Raw genomic sequence first — 21181 nt, forward strand, 5'->3', positions numbered from 1 at the left:
CCGTGAACGTGAATTAGGCAATAAGACAGTGTGCCGGCGACTCCAAGGCCCCCAGGCAAAGAGAAGAGATGGAGGTATGTTAATGAAAATTTCTGCGTTAAGAGTGTGATGAGAAAGAGAGAAAGAGAGAGAGAGAGAGAGAGGGTGGAGGAGGGGGAGAAGGGAGAGCAGTATCCAATTAATGCTGGGTTAATTATATCATTTTCAAGCGGAGTGATGAAGCGATCGGCGGCTGGAAAAGGTCACGGTACGTCCAAAAGTGTGATGAGCGTCACCAAAGAAAGGCACCCTTCATCAATGGAGTCCCAGTCATGGAGTTTAACGAGGGTCTTGCTTCACTCAGTTTCAATTATCATAATAGTATGGAACGCCTTGTAAGCGTATCGTAATGATATTCTTTTTCATCTATTTCAAAGTTCCTAAGGTTTTGTGTTATTCATTGCGCCTGATTTCAGAACCTGTAATTCGTAAGATACGTTTGCTTTTTTTTTAAATTCTTTTCTATTTATACATGTACGTTCTTCTTATGCTCTCTTGTCATGTAGATTACTCCAACAAGAATATGCCACTTCTTTTACATCAAAAGTGAAGTACTATCTAAACATATCATCTCTTAAAGTCATAATCAATTAGAATTAACGCCATAAAAGCTTTAATATCCCTTCTTAGATTAAATTTCGTAAAAAATCAAAATTCATACATGTACATACCCCATTGTCTTGTGCAGAAACAAATGAGGTCTACCTAAAGTCACAGCCTTCCTTCTCAACGTAATTGTGTATCAGTTAGCTTTACAATAAGCTATAACTATATATCGCATATTCAGTACGATGTCTTTGTTTGTTGTAGGGAATGCTATGTGACTGCGGAAATAACACTTTTCGAGTAATGATTGGTCAGATGCTTCTGACGGCGCCACTGCAGTATCGCATGCGTTGAATACTGACAGTAGGTGGCGTAGTTTCATTTCTTTGGGGCCGTTGGCATTGACACCCTGCAGATGCTGGGATCAGTATTGTGGTATAAACGAGAAAATTTATACAACAAAATGTCTGTCCTTTGTTGTATTGGTCCGAATTGGTCCGTCCGCAAAGGCTACGCGTATAAACCCGCAAAATCAGTGATCTCAATTAGGATGTTTTGGTTGTTGTTGTTTTTTTGGTCCAATTAAGTAACAGCAATTGTTCCTCGATCATTTATCATTATATATACAACTTGAATAGTCCATGCTATGGTTGACCTGCTTATTTTCAAGGCAAGTGGATCTACTATAGGTGTCGGTACAAAGCGGGATCCGGTCAAACAGTAATAGTATTGATAATCGTTACGAGAATAATGAATAAAGAAAAAAAAATCTCCACTCGCGTCATACGATCACTAACGTCATTGAACTGTGTTTAGCATCCTTTGAAAATATCCTGATTCCTGATTACGATAGAGATTACCACCAGAAACCCATCACCTGATCCTTACACCACAAATAGGGCTTATCCGAAATCTTTCATCAAACTCTTTTCACAATTTGTTGAGAACTCTTGCTAACAGAATCAGCACAGCCCGAAAAAAACCCCATAACATTCTTAGCTGATGTGATTAAAGAACAACAAGAATAACCCCCCCCAAAAAAAAAACCAAAAAAAAAAAAAAAAAACCCGGAAGCTCCAACGGCACGAACACACGTTTAAATCTCGCTAGCATCGATAAGATGGCGAATGATGAGTGTGTTGCTAAGCAACCGTGATGTCATCCAGGCATACGTCTCATTGAAAGAGGGTTGTAGACATTGAGGTAATTAACGACTCGCAAACATCAAAGACCTGTGAACCAATTTAGCCACCAGATGCTAGAAATCCTGAACTAGGTTGAAATAGGATGAGTGGTAGCCCGTATTGATGAAAACTATCAAAAAGAAAGGAGACTTTTCATTATCATTTCTCCATTACTATTACTTTTCATTATCATTTGTATGCCAATGATACATAATAATGACCAGTGAATGCAGGGAAAACGATAGACATCTAAAAGTGAGCCGTGAAATGTTATCTTTGTTTTGTTTACCTTTGCTCATAATATTTTTGTTGCCTACTATCTTATATAGGTCTCGAACGTATACAATATTATTTCATTTAATTCCATTTTTATTTCATTTCCGACGATAGGATACAATAATATATGACAATTACATATAAACAAAGTAAAGTACAATGTAACTTTTGAATATTCAAATGAGATTTAAATTCACGTCATTTGTTTAGATTGAAACAAAACATACATGTACTTGAGATGAAGAAATGTATGGACAAACTGTAACTGAATGGTAACAAAGAAATATAAATCCATCGGCATTTTCATGTTTTCTGTTCCCATTTTCTCCAAACTGTATATTTATCCAGAAAGATTCAAATCGCTATGTTTCGGCTTGCCAGACGTTCATGAGACAAATTACTGAGATTTTGGGGCCGTGTGAAACCTCCTATAAGATCACTTTATTTTTATGGTGATAATAAAATGGCACGAGCTGATTCCTCATATCGCATTCTGTGCTGTCAAGCTCTAGACTGATTGTGACGTAATCATTTCCACATTACTATATCTTACGTCATACAGCATCCCCTGCGAGTACGTCAGACCATGAATGAGGCCAAGGCATACAAAACACTCTTGTTTTTTAGTGTTGGTGAGCTGAACCAATCTGTCTGAGTACCGTTCCCTGTACGTATGAAATGTACGTATGGAAATCCGGTGATCACGTCAAATGCGGACGGGTGTTAAAACATTCATTATGTTTAAAGTTGATGGCGTTATCATTGTATAACGGGGTCACATTGGAAAGACATAAACATGCAACTATATTGGTTCTTGCCTTCATAACTTCCATCAAAACCAATTAGAGTCAAAATCAGACTTGTGTCAAAGAAACACATTTTCTTTTCTCTTTTTTTTTCTTTCTGTGGTGTATTTAACGTCAGAATTAATCATCAATGGAAAAAAAAAACCTAAAGATATAATAAAGGCTTTTCTACTTTAGAACGTTTTGGCCGACTATGGTATTCTTGGAACTAACGTCATTCAATTTGAACGTTATCTGTATAAATCATATTTGTATTGTTTTGCTTGGCGTTTTGGAGCCTTCAAAAAAAATGTCACGATGAAACACAAATCTAATGAAACAACATTATATTATACTTCATCAACCGAATTGATCAATCGTATACAACTATACCGTGTAAATGCGAGAGAGGAATCAGATAACAAACGGGAATAAAAAAAAAGTATATAGAATAGTATCATTCTACTATTCTACTATTATTAGCTTACCATTATGTAGGCTCTATTAACTTCTGGTTATACTTGATATTGCAGAATTTATGAAGAAGATGCTCATTTTTATGCTACAATTAATAAATTATGAGAGACGTATCTGTTCTCCCTCTCCGTACAACACACTCAGATTAGCTAAATACAAGCGTCCTCTCTCCTATCACATCCGCAATGAGGCGGTTAATGACATGCACTCTTCATTTCGTTTGTTGACGTAAGTGACTAGTATAAACAGCGGCGCCGCTATTACACCGGCAACTATTTAATTAGTTTTCCTCCAAATCCCTCTTGTTCTCTATTGAAGATCCTTACGGACAACGACATTAATTATCGGACATCAATAAACCTTGAGGGTGGGAGGGCCGGGAACGAGGCAATATTAATTCATACAAGATGTACGCCAGCAAACTGAGAGACTAATAGACACTCTATTGTCTTTTAGTCCCTCCTTCCTTATTTCTCCTTCTTTCTCTCTTCATTTAAATATCTTCTTCTCTCTATTCATCTCTCTTTTAGTCTCAATTCTTTGCTCCGTCTTTCCATTGCAAGCCGTGTGAGAATGGAAACGTTCTGTATATGGAAAAGGGGACGGACCCAATATTTGATTAGACGAATTCTGTAACAGCAAAGTGTTCTCTGTTGATGTTTTGTTTTCTAGAAGCGCGGGAGATTGTTTCCAGGTGGCAGACGGTACTCTTGGAAGACAAAATATCGCCACGCAGGGCTGGCATTGTCCATTTGATGCACGAATGAATAGCTGTATTACCTCAATCTCCTCCACGTATTAGTGAAGGTCGGTATTTTCCGCTTGGAATTGCTGAAGCGAGAGAAGAACAAAAGGACGCAATTTTTTTTCGAAAATTTTCACCGACATTTTGTTACAAATTCTGGATTAATTTTGTCTCCCGTATCACAAGTTTTCATAAGCCTTTCATAAAAATGTCGAGTGTATGTATCTTGACGGAAATGATACCTACCGGGATGACTATAAAAGGCCTGCTCTACGAATCCCTAGATGACTCAGTATTCTTTGGAGGAGGTCTTGAGGGGAGAAGGTAGAGGCGAGAATCCTCCATCAGAAGCCCCTCATGTATGGTGTGGCATCTTACACTGGCGCGGAGGGTGCTGCTAAAACCAGTTAGCCACCACTGGGGGCATCTTATTTTTCCTTGAACGGTTTTCCTGATGTAACGTGCATTCCTGCAGCCAGCTTCCAGGTAAATTTGAGTCATTGTTCATTAAATCTATGCATAATAATTCTTTCTGAGGTGATAAGTTACACAACTCCAGTATCATCATAACGTTCTGTTGATAATTTCACCATATTGTAATCAGATGCACTGTGCGGTGAAATATTTGACTGGTGAGCGCAGATTCTGACGTGGACGCACTGTCAGTAAGTTATAAAAAATAACTACAGATATTATGGTTTTACAACATTGTCAGAGAGTGTATAGGCTACATGTTTCTTAAATACCTAATTGAACATAGAACCCACTTAGACCATAAAATGTTAATATGACATATTCCCAGTGCAGTATGAGTGATAACGTTGCTTTGCGTGATGCTGTGTACTTTATCAAAGGTAAATTCAGAGAACAATGTATTATAAATGATCAAACAAATTTGTATAGCGCAGTTACTATGTAAATATACTCTACTGCGCTGTGATGTAACAGAGCATCTGGCATTGTTACTGATTATACACACAAAAAATAAGTAACAAATTAATCAAAGGCTTCTGAAAAAAAGGTAAGTTTTCAACAAAGATTTAAAAAGCCAGCAAGTGATGGGGCCTTCCTCAGTTTCACAATGCTGTGTACATTATGATTAATTCACCACGCACTGGCATCACCAATGCATGAGACATTTTTTTTAATGTATTTTTCTTTCTGAAATTTGCTGTAGTATGATTTGCAAGACATGAACGCTGGTAGCAATCTGTGCATAAACACAATGGATACAACGCCCTCACGTGTGGACCTGAAGAGAGTCACTTAAAGCTGTTTCTCAGTTTAATTCTATTAAAACACCTCGGCTCAGGTATAATTCTAGCATCACGAAACACAAATACCGCAATGGCGCCTTCCAACAAAAATTGTAACATTTTGCGTTACAAACCTCGTTCATCTTTTGCTTATCATGAAGTCTCGCTAGTATGTAAGTTGTTGTTTTTAAAATCAGAATATGTTTGATTGATAATTTTGTAACGTGTGTGGATGTATATGGAAACATTTCTTCTGAATTGTGTATCCCCAGCGATGGAGTCGCCATGGATTGATTAATTTCATCAAGGGGAGCAATGTGTAGCGTATTTATTCCACTAAGAACTACTTAGTACATGGAGTACATGAAGTATTTATGGCTGTTACTGCAGCTTTCAGTGATTTATATTCAGGTAGGGCCTGTATATCAAGACTCTATAGTATCAAAAACAATCGGAGTAAGTATCCTCCTGGTTTTTGATCCTGTTACCTGGCAATGTTTTTGTCTTTATAACCACTTCTGCTAACAAATACATGTTTATTTTGTTATGATTGTGAAATTAATTGCTTTTATTAATCGTCTGTCCATCCTTCGTCTTATTAGCACCCTCTGATTTGGCAGAAAATGACACTGTCAGGTAGAAATTACCTTGATGAAGGCAATATGGAGAATCTCAAAATAGAGAGAGGGGGGGGGGGATGAATAATAATAGTATGTACCGACGTCTAAAGGACTGATGGCAGGTTTGATTTCATTACTCACCAAAACAATGTGGACAGAGAGTTGTTAAAAGCGATTAGCCGTGCAAGTTCAGGTAGTTGTACACAGCGGCTTAAAATACTGCAGTAAGCACGGTAAGGTTAGTTAATGATTAACTTCCGGATGTATTCGGAGCGCCTTACATTATTTTAAATACACGTGTACTGTCATTTCCGATTAGTAGCCTATTACACCACTTTGCGTTCACGAGGGCATGTGTGTCTGATTCTAATGAATTGAAGTACGTCAAAATACATGAATCCTGCTTGTGGACAAACAAAATATCGTCTGAAGTTGCATGTTCAGCAAAATTCTGCAAGTATGAGCTTACTACTCAACACATGAGCAAACTGCCGTCTAACGACGGCAGTTCGCACAAAATGAAAGTGATATCCCTGTAAATACGCCTACTACTCCTGCGTACGTTGTATTTCTATCTGGTCTGTGGGTGCGCTTTTGACAGCTGTAACTGGTGTTTATAGGAAGCCATGCAAAAACTATGGATTTCAATGGCCATAATCTTATTTGGTCTATTTTGGTGAAGCTTATTGTCCTATCTATACATGATTTTACTCGGTGAATTAAGCCAGTATTACAGGATGGAATGTAAGATAAACGTGATAGACAGCAACTTCGAAGTTGGCGCCAGTATGTGCCTTATGTGTAAATATTTTTCTTTTGTTGGTGTAATGACAGGCTAGTCTGTAGAATCTGTAAACCTGACTGACTTAGGTTTCTGGTTGAAACTACTTCATGTTAAGCTGAAATAAAATTAACCGTCGACGACATCAAAATAGATGTGTTCCACAAATGTCATATTAACTCACTGAATATCAGACAGTATATATAGCATTCCAAAAACCGCGCAATTTGTCTTGCCGTACTGTCTGTCGACATACCCTATGTATTTTCTATGTTTCCCGGAACCTCGTGTCGCCTCACCACGCATTCTTATGATGGGCGCCTCGGGAGCTGCCGATGAGTAATTGATACGCATCACCACTATCATCTAACGCGGAGCGAGTCCTCGTTGGTCAACATCGGCACTCATGCATTCTGTGAGGCGCTGTAACCGCGGGTTTCGCTGATACCGCACAGTGATTTCCCTTATGTCTGTTCGTTGTCAACGAAACCTGCGACTATATGCCTGTACCAGCGAACTGGAAAGGTCATCGCCATACCGTGTATTGCATCATTCCATCAGAGATTCGAAATGGTTACACGGATGAGATTCTTCATCGGTTAAAGTGATCAAGCAATTAATGTTTCAATGCGTTTGACTTAGCCCCGGTCCTATCCCATTCCACGTGAAATCGCCCAAGTATTTTTTTTTTGTTCACCAATAGAGCAAAAGCAAAGCAAAACAAAACAAAAATATGAACAAGCAGCATATACTTGGTTTAGAACATACATGGTTAGTATACTTGCACCTAAAAAGAAAAAGAAAAAGAAAGCACCATGAACAGCAAACAAACAAAAAATGACCAAATCGCCATTTATAACGTTGTCGATTAGTATGACTAGATACGAATCGTCTGAAGTGGTGGGTCATTATACTTTGATAGATCAAAGCGACTTTTCAGGAGTCTTGGTTAGTCGCCTTCGGATCGTACTCAATCCCAGACAATGGTACTTTCTATGACGTCAACGCACTATTATTGTGACAAAGTAAAGAAAAGGTCAAACACCGTGATTAAACCTCGGTATGCAATTTGTTGTGTGTGCTATTTTATTTTTGATCGGTTTGTTTCTTTCATCATTTGTTTTACTGATTCAGTCAGAGCACGGTACCGACCTGAAACGTGTCACAAAATGTTGCAAAATAATTTAATTGTTGAAAGTTTACGTGTTGTGAATTGGAGGGCATGCATGGGCAAGAATTAATCATATGGTGAACAGTGTCCCCTCAGAATAATTGGCAGACATGAGCAAAATATGCATGCTGAGTGGAGCTCTTATGTCATAGACATGTACTCTTGAGAAAGTGTTAAAGTTATTGAGAGACGGAGGAAAGTGGGAGAGAAAGAAATTTAACAAGACAAACAATTGACGCGAATAAACGATAAAACATAAGATAAATGAGCATGTTGTGCATGTGTGTATGGTGTGTGTGTGTGTGTGTGTGTGTGTGATAGAGTGAGTTCGTGTAGCACAAACAGGGGCGGATCCAGGAATTCCGTAAAGAGGGGGCGCGTTTACAGAATTAATGGGGGGGGGCGCACGCACCCCTCCCGCCATTTTTTCTTTTTATTTCTCTTGTTTCAACAAAAAATAAGGGGGGGGGGGGGCGTGCGCCGGTTGCGGTCCTCCCTGGATCCGCCACTGACAAAGAATATACATACAAAGGTTTATCATGATACCTGCATGGTTTGCGTTTTCCTTTAGTGCAAGGCTTTTCATGTGTTAACGTGTACTCTATGTTTCGTTTGAATCGTTTTGGTTCTACTTCTGTATTTCTTTCTTTTTCCTCTAAGTACAGTAACAAATTGACACGATGTGTGCAAAAAAGTGAAACACATATCAATATATGAAATGTCCATAATAATAGGAAAAGAGAGATATTGCGTAGTGGATAAGAAGAGGAAGAAGAAAAAGAAAAAGAAGAGAAAGAAGAAGAAGAAGAAGATGAAGAAGGAGAAAAAGAAGAAAAAGAAGTAGTTGTAGTTGTCTAGAGAAGTAGTTGTCTGGAGCGTTATGGTTGCCATTGTGGAACATTAAACAAACCCATGTTAACATTTACATTGCCCTTGATGAAAATCATTTGTTCTGGAAAATAAAAGCGAAGTAACACACAGTCACGCTTTCTTTTCTTTTTTTCTATTTGGATGTGTATTATACATTTGCTAATGATTTTTAGAGAGGAAAAGAAAGTAGCAAATAAGAAATACTACGTTCCGTTGTTATTCCCTTGTCATTGTTGTTAGGCAGATCATTGTCCTGTAAATTATGAATCAAATGAAACAGAACAGATGTTCAAATGAATTACGAGTGGCACGTTAAATCTCGAGCCTTTCATTCTTCAAATTATTTTCTGTGCACCGCTTTCTTTGGAAACAAATATGGTTTCGTTTTATAAGCATTCAAATGTGATTTGACGTTGATATCCTTAATCTTTAGGCCTTTATTCCGCGGCGGCGGGTTGGTGTTGGCATGGAAATCAGTGTTTGGTTCTATTGGCTTTGGTGAACATGAAAGTCCGTGACGCCTCCTCTGTGGAACGGGGATTTTTGATGGCCGATTCGTCTGCATTGGCTCATCATTCTCAAATTCCCGCCCGTGCGCGTGCGGGGAATTCTCGCCGGTACGTTGGTGCGAGAAGACGCGCTTAGATTTGGTCTGGGTTGATTGGTCCTTTAAATTCTTCCGCAGATATGACGTCATCAATGTGCTGTTCGTCTCCACCATTGTCCTGATATCGGTGACAGCATCCGCCATCGCATTGAAACGCGATTCGCAATTTAGGAGTTCGGAAGATACGTCCTCTCTGATACGCATGCGCATTGTTGTGTTCGCCAATATGACCTTTTTCACCTGCATAAATGCGACAGAGACACAGTGTACTTTAACGTGTTCGAAACACGATAAAGATAAACAAAGATGTTAAATACTTTAAAATAATTTACATGTTGGAACAGACAGGTCCGGAGGGAAAGCAACAAGATTAAACATTAACCTTTTTACCTATGTTAAGAAGCCGGTTCAATGGGCCTTGGAACAACCTTTCATTTGATTTTTGCTGTTCCATTTGCTATTCTCTTCAACATTATAATAATTATGTAGTCGTGTTTTGTTGAAAGTATATAATGGTACAATTGTTGATATTCTGTTATTTCTTATTTGTTCAGCTCTGCTCGAAGGTTTCCCTCAAGGTGGCTGAATATTAATGAAAAAGATAAACTTTAGTGAAACGATAAGTTTCGTTATTAATTTTGGTCTTGTTTGCTAAACATTATTATTCACAATGGAAACCTTTGTAGCTGTCTGGTTTAACTGATCAGTTTAACTTAAATGATCGAAAATGTATTCGCGCCTTTAGAAGAAAGATCGTTTTTGACACCTAAATCAGTTTTGTCTCAGTCTTGTCCGACGTTCGAATATAAAATGCTTGCAAACTAAATCTAAAATATTGAATTGTATTTACATATTGAATACAGGTGCATTTTGAGAACCTTTTATAATAGTCCTCCCGAAAAAGCTAAAGATCTAGTAAATTTTGTATCAAGCTGTATTTTTTTTTTACTTTTCCTTTGTGTCATTGTTTTCCTGGTTGTGTTCACGAAATGATATTATCAGCCCATTGTCTATTAATATGTACCCATTTACACCTGGCGAAACTTTGAGCCTATTAACGCCTGAATTCAACATGCTGTGATATTTTGTGTAACAAAAAAAAAAAGAGAAAAATTCAAAGTGACATCATCAGCTGATGTATTCACAAGCGATAATAATGTAAAATGAATATTTCTATTTGTTCATCACAAGAGGCGTCAAAAAAAAAAAATCCTGTAGAATAAGTGACCATAATTTTCGGATCTTAAAAGAAATAATCACATGTTGTTGTTTTTCATTAGATAAGAAAGTATCTGCAAGTGAACAAACATTCTCGCCTTCCAAAGAGAAATGCACTAAACACAGTGTATAGGCTACTACCACAAAAAGGCGTAGTATCAGAGCCTGAAAAAGATGCATCTGGAAGGAGATGCACCTGCACAAAATCTTACCAGCTGGGTCAGAATCTCATCATGTGAATTCTGTAGTTTCACGTCTTTATGAGAGGTACACTCGTCTTCCGCCGAGGTGATGATCCCGCTATCCGCGGCCGCCTCTGATTGGCTGTCATATTCGACGTCATAAACTGGGATGTCCCCAGCCGATGCACCTGCATCGGAGGAGGGGGCAGCCTTCGTGAACGCAGCCGACAACAGCGGGCGAAGTTGGGCTGCAAGGTGGCGCAGAGAAGAATGGAGTAAGAGGTAAGAGAGTCGAACACGACGTGTAGTACGAACGTAACGGAATGAATAACTCAGTGTTTTGCGAGATGAGAAATTCAATTATTAACGTGACATTTGCAATCTCTCGTCGATGACCCGCTTAATATAAACGAATGAATAAAAGACAATTCCGAGCAAGGTGTGAGAGCAGGGGATACACCGGTGTATAGAAATCAACGGCAACTCTTCTGAGGTTTGCGAACACATATAGCGACACTGCAACTTTTAGCCTCTTGGGAATAGCAAAACTAAGTCGAAAAACAATTCTCTCCCTAAAAACAACAACAACAACAACAACAACAACAACAACAACAAACAAACTAATTAACAAAAAAACAGCAAAGATATGAATAGTGACAGAAAAACGAAGAGCAGAGATGGTAAGAGTGGTGCATAAAATGGCTACCTCATTCCTCGGTTAGGGTTTCTCTCCCAGTGAGATGAGTGATTGGGTTCAAGAAATGTTCATTCTCCCCTCCCCCTCTCTTTGTTACTCTTGCTCTCTCTCTCCCTCTCTTTCTCACCCTTTCTTCAACTTTTTGACAATTTCTTCCTCTACTTTGTTTTTGTTTATGCCATCACACTTATCAAGAAGACATCACAGTTACTATGGTTACCATTGGATGCACTGGAAGCACATTGACTATCCTCTCAACTTGCTCATCTCGTAGCTACGTAATGGCTGTTCAGCCTCCCTTTCGACACTGTCTTTTGAATAAGTGATATTACATACACAATCAGTAATGTGATTAGCGTCATTTTCCTGTATATGTCTGTTTCTTCTTGCCAATTCATGGTAAGCGGTAGACTCAAATGTCATGAAGATGACTACAGTCGCTAAAGGATGTTCATGGAATACAACATTTAATTCGTCATCGGTGTAGGCGTAATTACTACTGCACATGCATTCATCCTTCAAGAGGGTCTATGATAATGTATTTTAAGGTTTGTAAAGGAAGGGGGTGAGGCTGTTTCTAAAGGGGTGATTTACATGGAAGTTCAGACGAAAATAATGTTAGAATTTGTTTGTCTCCAGTCAAGTAATCCAAATAGAAATAGTCTTGCAGTCCCTTGAATGAATGAATTTCTAAGATTTCTAAGATTTCGATTGTCAAGACTTATAATGGTCATTGTCGGACAATGGTACTGAATTCTATCGACATATCGAACATGACTCTCACGATTGTGCTTTGTCTCCATTCTAAATCGATTTTGAAAGTTGATGGCATCAAGCAACAGAATTAGTTATGAGGATAAAGCTATTTAGTTTTTATTGATATTGATGATAAATCATTCATATCTTTGTTTTCATTATTACCATCATTGCAAATAATCAGATACTGTGAAAGTCTTTTACCACTCCAGTGTTTTTAAAGCTTATATTCATGTTCTTAAAGGCCCAGTTTACCTTTGGGAGCAGTGATTTAAAAGATGTTCAAGATATCACATTTGACGCATTAGTATATGTCAGTTGTATCACAAAACATTCTACGTTATGAAATTTTCGCAATAACGCCTAAAATATAAGGAAATATCAGTATTTTTCTCAATAAACCATAACTGTAGACGGTTTAGTCTGGAAACGTTTTTATTACAGCTATTGTTCACATTTTGTGTATTTAACAATACTTAATATCGATTATACAGATTCAAATTTTACAGTGGTTGTTTCTATCCCTAACTCACATTTTAGAACTATTTAAAAACACTGCTGGGTTTTTGTTTCATCTGCAAATGGTAGATCATGCCTTTAATGTCGTGGTCTTTTTGCTTTACGTCGTGACTGTAGTGCCTTTGTGCAATTTCCGACACCGGCTAAACTCCTCCACGCACGTCTCATCAACTTTGGGGAAGCATTAGCTTTACACTTCTCTTGGGAGTGGGTTACGCTCATGCAGAATTCATGCTTAATACACACGCGCGATAGACGCCATACTAGTCGGGAAGACGATAGAAGGCAGTTGCCAACTGCCGAACCATGAGCATGATGGGGGCTGTCTCTGTTTACCGGATCAGTGGTTTTTTTAATAATATTATAATGATAGCAGTCCTGCTGGCGCGTTACTTGTAAGAGTTTTAAAAAAGAGAAACAGTTCGCACATCACATGAAGATTCAATGATGTTTTTGTCTTCATTAGTTTGTTGATTACCATTGATTGTCATACTTTGTAATGTATTATGCTTATGAATGAATTTTTGATGTACTCTGTGTTATGTTTTGTTGGAAGAAAAATGAGAATGAAATAAATGAAATGAAATGAAAGTCTGGAGGATCGGCATACTGATTTTGACAACTTTTAAGTCTGACGTGTTGGCGAGTCACACATAATTATGTTTGATGTCTTCATATTTCGTTCTTTTTTTGTCTCTGTCAGGAGAACAACATAAAAGCAGGATAAAAAGAATAGTGACGAGTACAATAATAGTAAAAAGGGAGTATTCTGTCAGAGCTACGGCATGGTTTCCCATTCTGCGCAAAACGCCGTCGATAACCGGTATTTTTACCACATATTCAAAGACCTACTTGGCGATCCGACATCATCGTCCTTCCTCTCCTCTTGTCCCTCGTGATCGACATCGCTTTCATGCGATGAGCTGATCTTCTCCAAGTCCTCTCTGTGTTATAGAAAAAATGCAATTTTTTAAAAATGCTGTTACTACTGCTGATATACCAATTAGCCGATCTTATATGTACATGCCTTGAGCGTTGTCTACAACTAGCTGAAAGTCTACTCTAAATCGAAATCAGGTTAAATTCACTTGGAGTCTTATTTCACTCTACTACTTGTTGCTGAAGCCGTAAAATGCAAAGTTTCAAGACGTGTGGCATTTCGATTCTGATGCTCTCGTTGACTTTCAAATAAATCCGTCATTTAAATACACCCAGACAAGCCATCTCCTTGGAGATCAAATAACGATGAAGTATGCAAAGCCTAGAGTTTCCTCGTCTAAGTATAGACATTTATTTTAAATCGCTCTAGCTTTCGTCGGCCATATTGGAGGGGGGGGGGGGGGCTTCCGAAACAATAAGAAAAGATGATTCGATGCATGGGTTATGCAATTAGTCGGGTATATCACTATGTCAGTGCATAACTATTGTTTGACATACTGAAGCCCCCCCCCCCCCTAATTATGGCTGAATAGACGTTAACATAAAAAAGCCCCAAATCCACCAGGTCTATGTATCTTTCTGCAATGTGACGTGTAAGCATTGCTAGTTGTTGGTCTGAGCTTACAGACCAAGCTTGTATGCAAGTGCGGATGTGTCCAAGTATGGTGAAAAAAAACCCAAACAGGACGTATAGTCCAGCGGATATAGAGCAAATATAGGGTGAATCATGCACATTATGGTAAAAGCACCATACTTGGTACACATGTACATGATGCCAATACAAGTCATTTCTGATATGGAAGCCACTCTGATTCTGCCTGTGGCGGCCGTGGCGGCCATTTTTCAAAATGGCCGCCATGTGACATAGCAATGCTGTGTATTTTGGAAACTATAAGTCCGATTGTCATGATTCTTGTACCAAAGTATAGGTTTTCAGGGTCAAGGATTCCAATAAAATAATTTTGGAGAGGATAAAACCATGGCAACCTACTTATTAACGGCCATATTGAAAAAAACATGGCTGCCGCTCTACATTCTATTCATATATCCTTAAAACCAAATGATGCATCTTCACGATTCTGGTACAAAAATGTGTTTTTGAGATTCAGTTATATAAATGGATACATCTTTTCGTGTATACAACCATTACATCCTATATGTTTTGGCTGCCATTTTAACCCTATAAAGCCCAAGCTATTTTGACCCCTTCCAGGCCCAAAGGGGTGGGGGGCACATTGTGCCCCCCCTATAACTTCTTTATTAAAAGATGTATGACCGTCATATTTGGCACATGGATAGAGCAACTCATACTCTACATGACCCAAATTTTGAAATTTCTCAAGGTCATCCAGTGAGGGCGCTATTTACCAAAATATAAAGAAATATATAGGAAATACGCTAATATCATGTTTTTTCTTTTTATTTTTTTATCCCCAGTATATATGTTTTCATTTTATATCAATCATTTTCATAATCTCCACAAAGGAAAAGCAAGTCAACTTTGACTATTAGTTATGGTTGACATTTCTCAAGGTCAACATGTGGGGGCGCCATTCATTACAATATAAAGAAATATAATGAAACCCATGAAATATTGCTTGGAATGGGTATATATATTGGTATCACATTTCATATTTCCAAAATATTGAATTTTGAGTTTGCAGATTGATAATATGATAAACAAATTATATTACAGGCGAAGCTAGTGTGAACACAAAATAAAAGGGTAGTCTTTGAAAAATGCTGTATTTTCTATTATTTCTATCATATCTATTGTGTGATGCCTATGTCATATAAAAAATAAAGTAAATAAAAAGAAGACCATTTTTGGGTGATTCACAACCATAATTACATCATATTTCGGTCCTTCACCAAATTAGAGCCAAGAAAACCCCATTTCATCCATTATTATATTGTTAACTGAAATTGGAACAGAAAATCATGCAAAATCTGACGAACATGGTTGTCAGTTTACGCTTGCCATGGCAACCAGCAGTATTGGACATAGCTAAATTATATATCAAAATGTTTGTAATAAGATTTTAGGAAAAGTCACCAAATTTGGTTGAAATCGGGTAAAGGGTGTAGGCGTGGCAAATGAAAATATGGTAGGGGGCACAATGTGCCCCCCTTGAGCTTTATAGGGTTAAAACATGGCCACTTCATACTGCACGTCTTTGAAACTAATTTGGGTCAATGATTTTAAACAAGTATTTGTTGATGAATAAAGCTAACACATATCGTTTTCATGTCCATTTGATAAATATGACTGCCGCACTACATAGAGGACGCACAGACATACACACACACACGCGCGCACACACGCACACACATTATATACAGTGTGGCCTAGAATTAACGGAAAAGTAAGATCGATTTACTGAATACTTTATTCTGCAGTTTTATCTTCCAATAAAAATTATGAACCTAAAAGTTTGTACTTCTTTGAGGTTTTCTTAAATTCATAAATTAGCATAACTTTTGTTGTAGTTTATATTTTGGATGGGCGTTGTTACGTTATAAGATTGTTTTGAAATGCCCACTGTCCATTTACCTGTAGAAGTTGCTTTTGAATTATGAAACCTTAATCTTTATTCCATAAGAGAATGGCAAATGCATCAAATTATATTTTTATAATTTCTTTGGGGTTAGGGTAGGGTGAAATTCAGTTCAAGAGGAAAAATCATTGATAAAAATTAATGCATAGATCAACCATAACAAGTAATGTATTCAGAGTAGAACTACACACAGAAACAGATAATTTGGTTTTACCTTGTTCTTGTTCTTTACAAATTAATGTACATAAAAAGGTAAGTTTCACAATCACAATCATTTAAAGAAAATATTTGTCACATTTCTAGAAAAAAATGTACACATAAGTTTTTTTGCTTTACCTCTGTTAAGCACATTTACATAAATATTATCTTTTTAAGTAATTGTTGATTGGGTTCATTTGTAGGATAACATGGCTTCAAAAGTAAAGCTCATTTCAATCGAAAAACAAGCTCCCAGGAAAGAAACAGATTGGACCAAGTGCATCTATGTCAAGATGACACACACACACACACACACACACACACACACAAAACATATCATGTATAGCTTTGTCTAAAAGAAATGATGTTGGTATAGGATACAAAACTTTGTCAGAAGATCTGTTTTCTTTTCATGAGACCGATTCTTCACCGACTACGCTGCAAATGACAATTAGATATAAACCTATAAAGATGTATTATATAATACCTATTGTATTTACTATATCGTTTGATGTATAAGATTCAGTGTAGTTGTAAGTATCAGAACAGCCTGGTCAATCATGGATTTTATAGACATACATATTATAGTGTGTTTACATTTGATGTAGCCTAAGTGACCCAAGAAGTTTCAGAAGTTTTCTCACACTTAGTGTCATGTTTCCAAAGAAAGCAGATGTACTATATTGGTTGGAAACTATGTTTTTTCATTCCATGGTCAAGGGACCAGAGAAAGCGAAAGTTTATATATCCAGAAAATGTATAATCTTGATTAATATGTAGGCCTACTTCAGACATAAAATTGTGAAGATCATGTTTTTCACATACACTGTATGTAGGCTACACACACAGAAACCCTATAGAGGAAGTTGAGCAATATTTTCCAAAATGCTTACAAAGTTAACTATGCCAAGATGTTCCATAATTAGAAAACTAAAAATGAGTGGACAATTGTTGACCCCTAAAACAAACGTTTACACCAGAATCAATCCACAATGGGCATCCCGCTTTCATAACATGAACTGGAGAGAGGCCATATTTATTAAATGGCCGCCAAAACAAAGGATGTGATGAACCCATTCACTTTGCTAAAACATCATTATATTGAAAACCTTCACCCCAAAACTATACTTTAACACTTGAATCGTGATTATGTATCTTTTGAGTTCGAAGATAAACAATATTCATCATCCCTTGTATGACAGCCATATTTATTAGAATGGCCGCCAAAACGTAGGATGAAACGATTCATATTCATTTACTGTTGAATTTACCGGAATCCTTGACCCTGAAAACATATAAGTTGGTACCAGAGTCATGACCCTTTGTCCATACGTTTTCAGGATATGTTGTATCTAGCATGGTGGCCATATTTTTTCAAAATGGCCACCAATAAGTAGGTTGCCATGGTTTTATCCTCTCAAAAATTATTTTATTGGAATCCTTGACCCTGAAAACCTATACTTTGGTACAAGAATCACGATAATCGGACTTAGAGTTTCCAAAATACATAGTATTGCTATATCACATGGCGGCCATTTTCAAAAATGGCCGCCACGGCCGTCATAGGGAGAATCAGAGTGGCTTCCATATCAGAAATGACTTGTATTGGCATCATGTACATGTGTACCAAATATGGTGCTTTTACCATTAAGTGCATGATTTTTTTCTATATCCGCTGGACTAGTATTGCAGTGTCATTCGTACCCTTGTTCATAAGCAGTTGTCAAGATTAAGACAGATTTTACATTCGTTGTCAATACATCCAACAAGTAATATATCCTATGCAGCTACTAGGAGATAATAAACGAAAGACAGATCGTAGTCCAGCCGCCATCTTGCATCAGCTACTTTTGACCTTTTATGCTTACACACTAACGTCACTTGGGATGACTTCGGACTGGAGATGAGTGTTGATGTTCCTCAATGACGCGACGGAGAGATGGCTGGAAGACCGTTTAGGGGCAACCCTTTCTTCACTCCAAGCCTCTGGAACTCCTTGATGAAGGGCGGGAGTGGCCATCTTTTGATTTCCACTCCCCATTTCATAGATTTCCTCCCTGCGACATGAGTTTCATCTGCCCAAACCAAGGCGATATGTTTTTATCGGTATGCCATGGGTCGTTTTTCACGCCTTTGTTATTATGGTTAACCTAGTACCTGTCAATGGTCTCATAGTGACGCGCAGACTTGGTAACGCGTAGTCGTGGTAACGCGCGAAGTCCCCACATAACTCTCTGTTACGCAATAATAGGACTAAAAAGGTATGCGCTCACATCACTCATTGATGGTAAAACGTGATATTATATTCGCGGCATGAAATTTTCTCGAATTGGAGCCGACGGCCTTTTGCTAGCATGTAATTTTCGCGAATTTCCACTGGCATTCAATGCATAGTCAAAATAGTGCATGTAAGAACTTTCGCGTGCATTTTAATTTCTTGGCTCTCGCGAAATCGCGAAATTAGAATGCACGCAAACATTCTTCGTTTTAACCTGCACGTTCATGATGACCTTAGTGGTCCGGTGATCGGGCTTTGGTATTGAATTGAAGTTTTGAAACAGAGAGAGGGAGCGAGAAAGAAACAGATTTACGGTTACATCCCCTTGCACACCTGTGATATTGCGTGAACTTGCACGTTATACCCTGCACGTATCTTGTTGAAAAGTAAAGTAAGATTAAGTTTCAGAATCCTAACAATAATAATTTTACTCAGTCAGCATAAGTGCGTCTGCCTCATAATCCAAATGACTCGGGTTCGATTCCCGGATCTGACTGAGCAATGGTGTGTGTAATTCCCTTTAGTACGATGTAAAACAATCTGTCCCTGTGATAAGACATAACACGGAGGTTCCGTGTGTGAGAGAATCACAACTCCTACACCTAAAATTCCCGCTTCATTCATTTATCGAAAAGAGTAGGATGCATAACCCGTGAATTGATCCACCTTACACCAACTGGACCCCGTGGAAGACCAGCTAGTACAGCTGAATATGGGCTATTCAGCCATCTTCTCAGATGGAAAATGAAACAAACAAACAAATACACACACGCATAAGCAAACATCTATCTAAGGACTTATTCAACAAGTTCGTCTGTCAATGTGTGATCTTTAAATTACTCGCCAATTTTAAAGGTGAAATTACATACGCCATGTTCTCCCTAAAGCAAGGTGCATTAGCCAGCTTAATGCACTTTTTCGCATTGGATTAGGTGTGTGATACCTGTTAACGTGGGTGACAGTGATTCCATCACACCATGCTATGCAGACTCTTTCTATGCAGTCGTTACGGCTGAGCACCGCTTTATATCACATATCACGCTTACACCCCACTTGGCATTCCTTGATGTGCTTTCGTAATGCCGCCATCCTTTTTATGAACGACTACCGTGGACACGTTGAGCCCTGCTACTGTATAATCCTAACATTAGTTATGCACTCATTACTCGGGCGCCAGTTACTGTATCTCAAAGTGGTAATTGTTACCATCAGCCAAGACTGAACATTAATATACGACTGGATTATCAACTGTGTACTTTGCAAAGCCATCAGCAATGCTAGAGAATGAAGGAAAATACGATCCGATGAGATGATTCCAGATGTATGTGGGATGAAAATGTGATGACTGCAAATGAATTAGAAAAGACATTCTTCAGGGTACGGTTGGATCATGTCGTTTGCACCGTCCTCGATTTAATGTTAAGGAGGAAAAAACAACTTGCAACACTATTTTTGAGTGGCAAAAGATACACTCGGGGTTTGTAGCTGTTTATAAAGCTGAAATGTAAATCGATAAAGCAACACGTTTTCTATTCAGTTAATCAGAGTAATCATAGTTTGTCGTCAATTATCGAAGGGAGAATCAGCACTTGCAATAAGAAGTGATTTGACCAAAAAGAAAATGATGAAAAGCACTTTTTTTATTCATAATGTTTGTTTTATGTGCTGTGTGGGGCAAATTATCTGTATAGGGTCCCATTTTTCTCTCTCTGTTCTTTCTTTCTTTAAAACAACAACAACCCTTTTTACGCTATGCATAAGCTACTTACAATGTGACGTTGTTTATGTAGCAATCCATCTCATTGTATCATAACTTCTTTTGTCTGTGGTTTTAATCCTATCCAGCATTAATCTGTACGTGTAAGTCCGCGTCTGTGAATATTTTGTGACATAAATTATGGACATGTCTGTTATGGGACCACGTGCAAATAAAGACTTACAGCGTTCCCACAAGATAGATTGAACGCACCTTGCCTATTGTTCGCTATCAAGCCTTTGTTTCAAATTTCCCCTTGTCTGCGTCATTGTTTTCTTCCCTTCCTAACTCCTCTCGTTCCCTGCCTCCCTAGTTCCCCGATTAATGTCACCGCCGGGTCTCTGGGGTACCCTAGCTCACGAGACCCATGTTTAAGCTACACAAGAAGAAGACTTCCTTCGCGCTTTCCGCTTCACCGCCCGCTGATGGAAAATCTTGCCCATTTATTTTCTATCCTCGCTTTCTCACCCTCGTGGATTCTCGATGTCCCACTTGTTTCATTCTCTGTCTCCCTCTTTTTCTTTTCCTCTCTCCTCCACCCCCCCCCCCCCCCGTACCTCTCCGTCTTCCTCCACCTCCCGGTCACGTCCCGAGGAGCAAGATGATAAGTCAACGTAAGAAAGAATAAATACTAATTTTCCACTTGATACGCTAACCGTAATACTGGTGAGAAGTGATCGGGGGCCCCCTCGATGTTTAGCAGATCCAGTCACCGTATGTCTC

Source organism: Diadema antillarum, unplaced genomic scaffold, assembly GCF_040938485.1.
Source record: "Diadema antillarum isolate AM-2024a unplaced genomic scaffold, OU_Dant_1.0 seq00000460_RagTag, whole genome shotgun sequence".
Lineage (NCBI taxonomy): Eukaryota > Metazoa > Echinodermata > Echinoidea > Diadematoida > Diadematidae > Diadema > Diadema antillarum.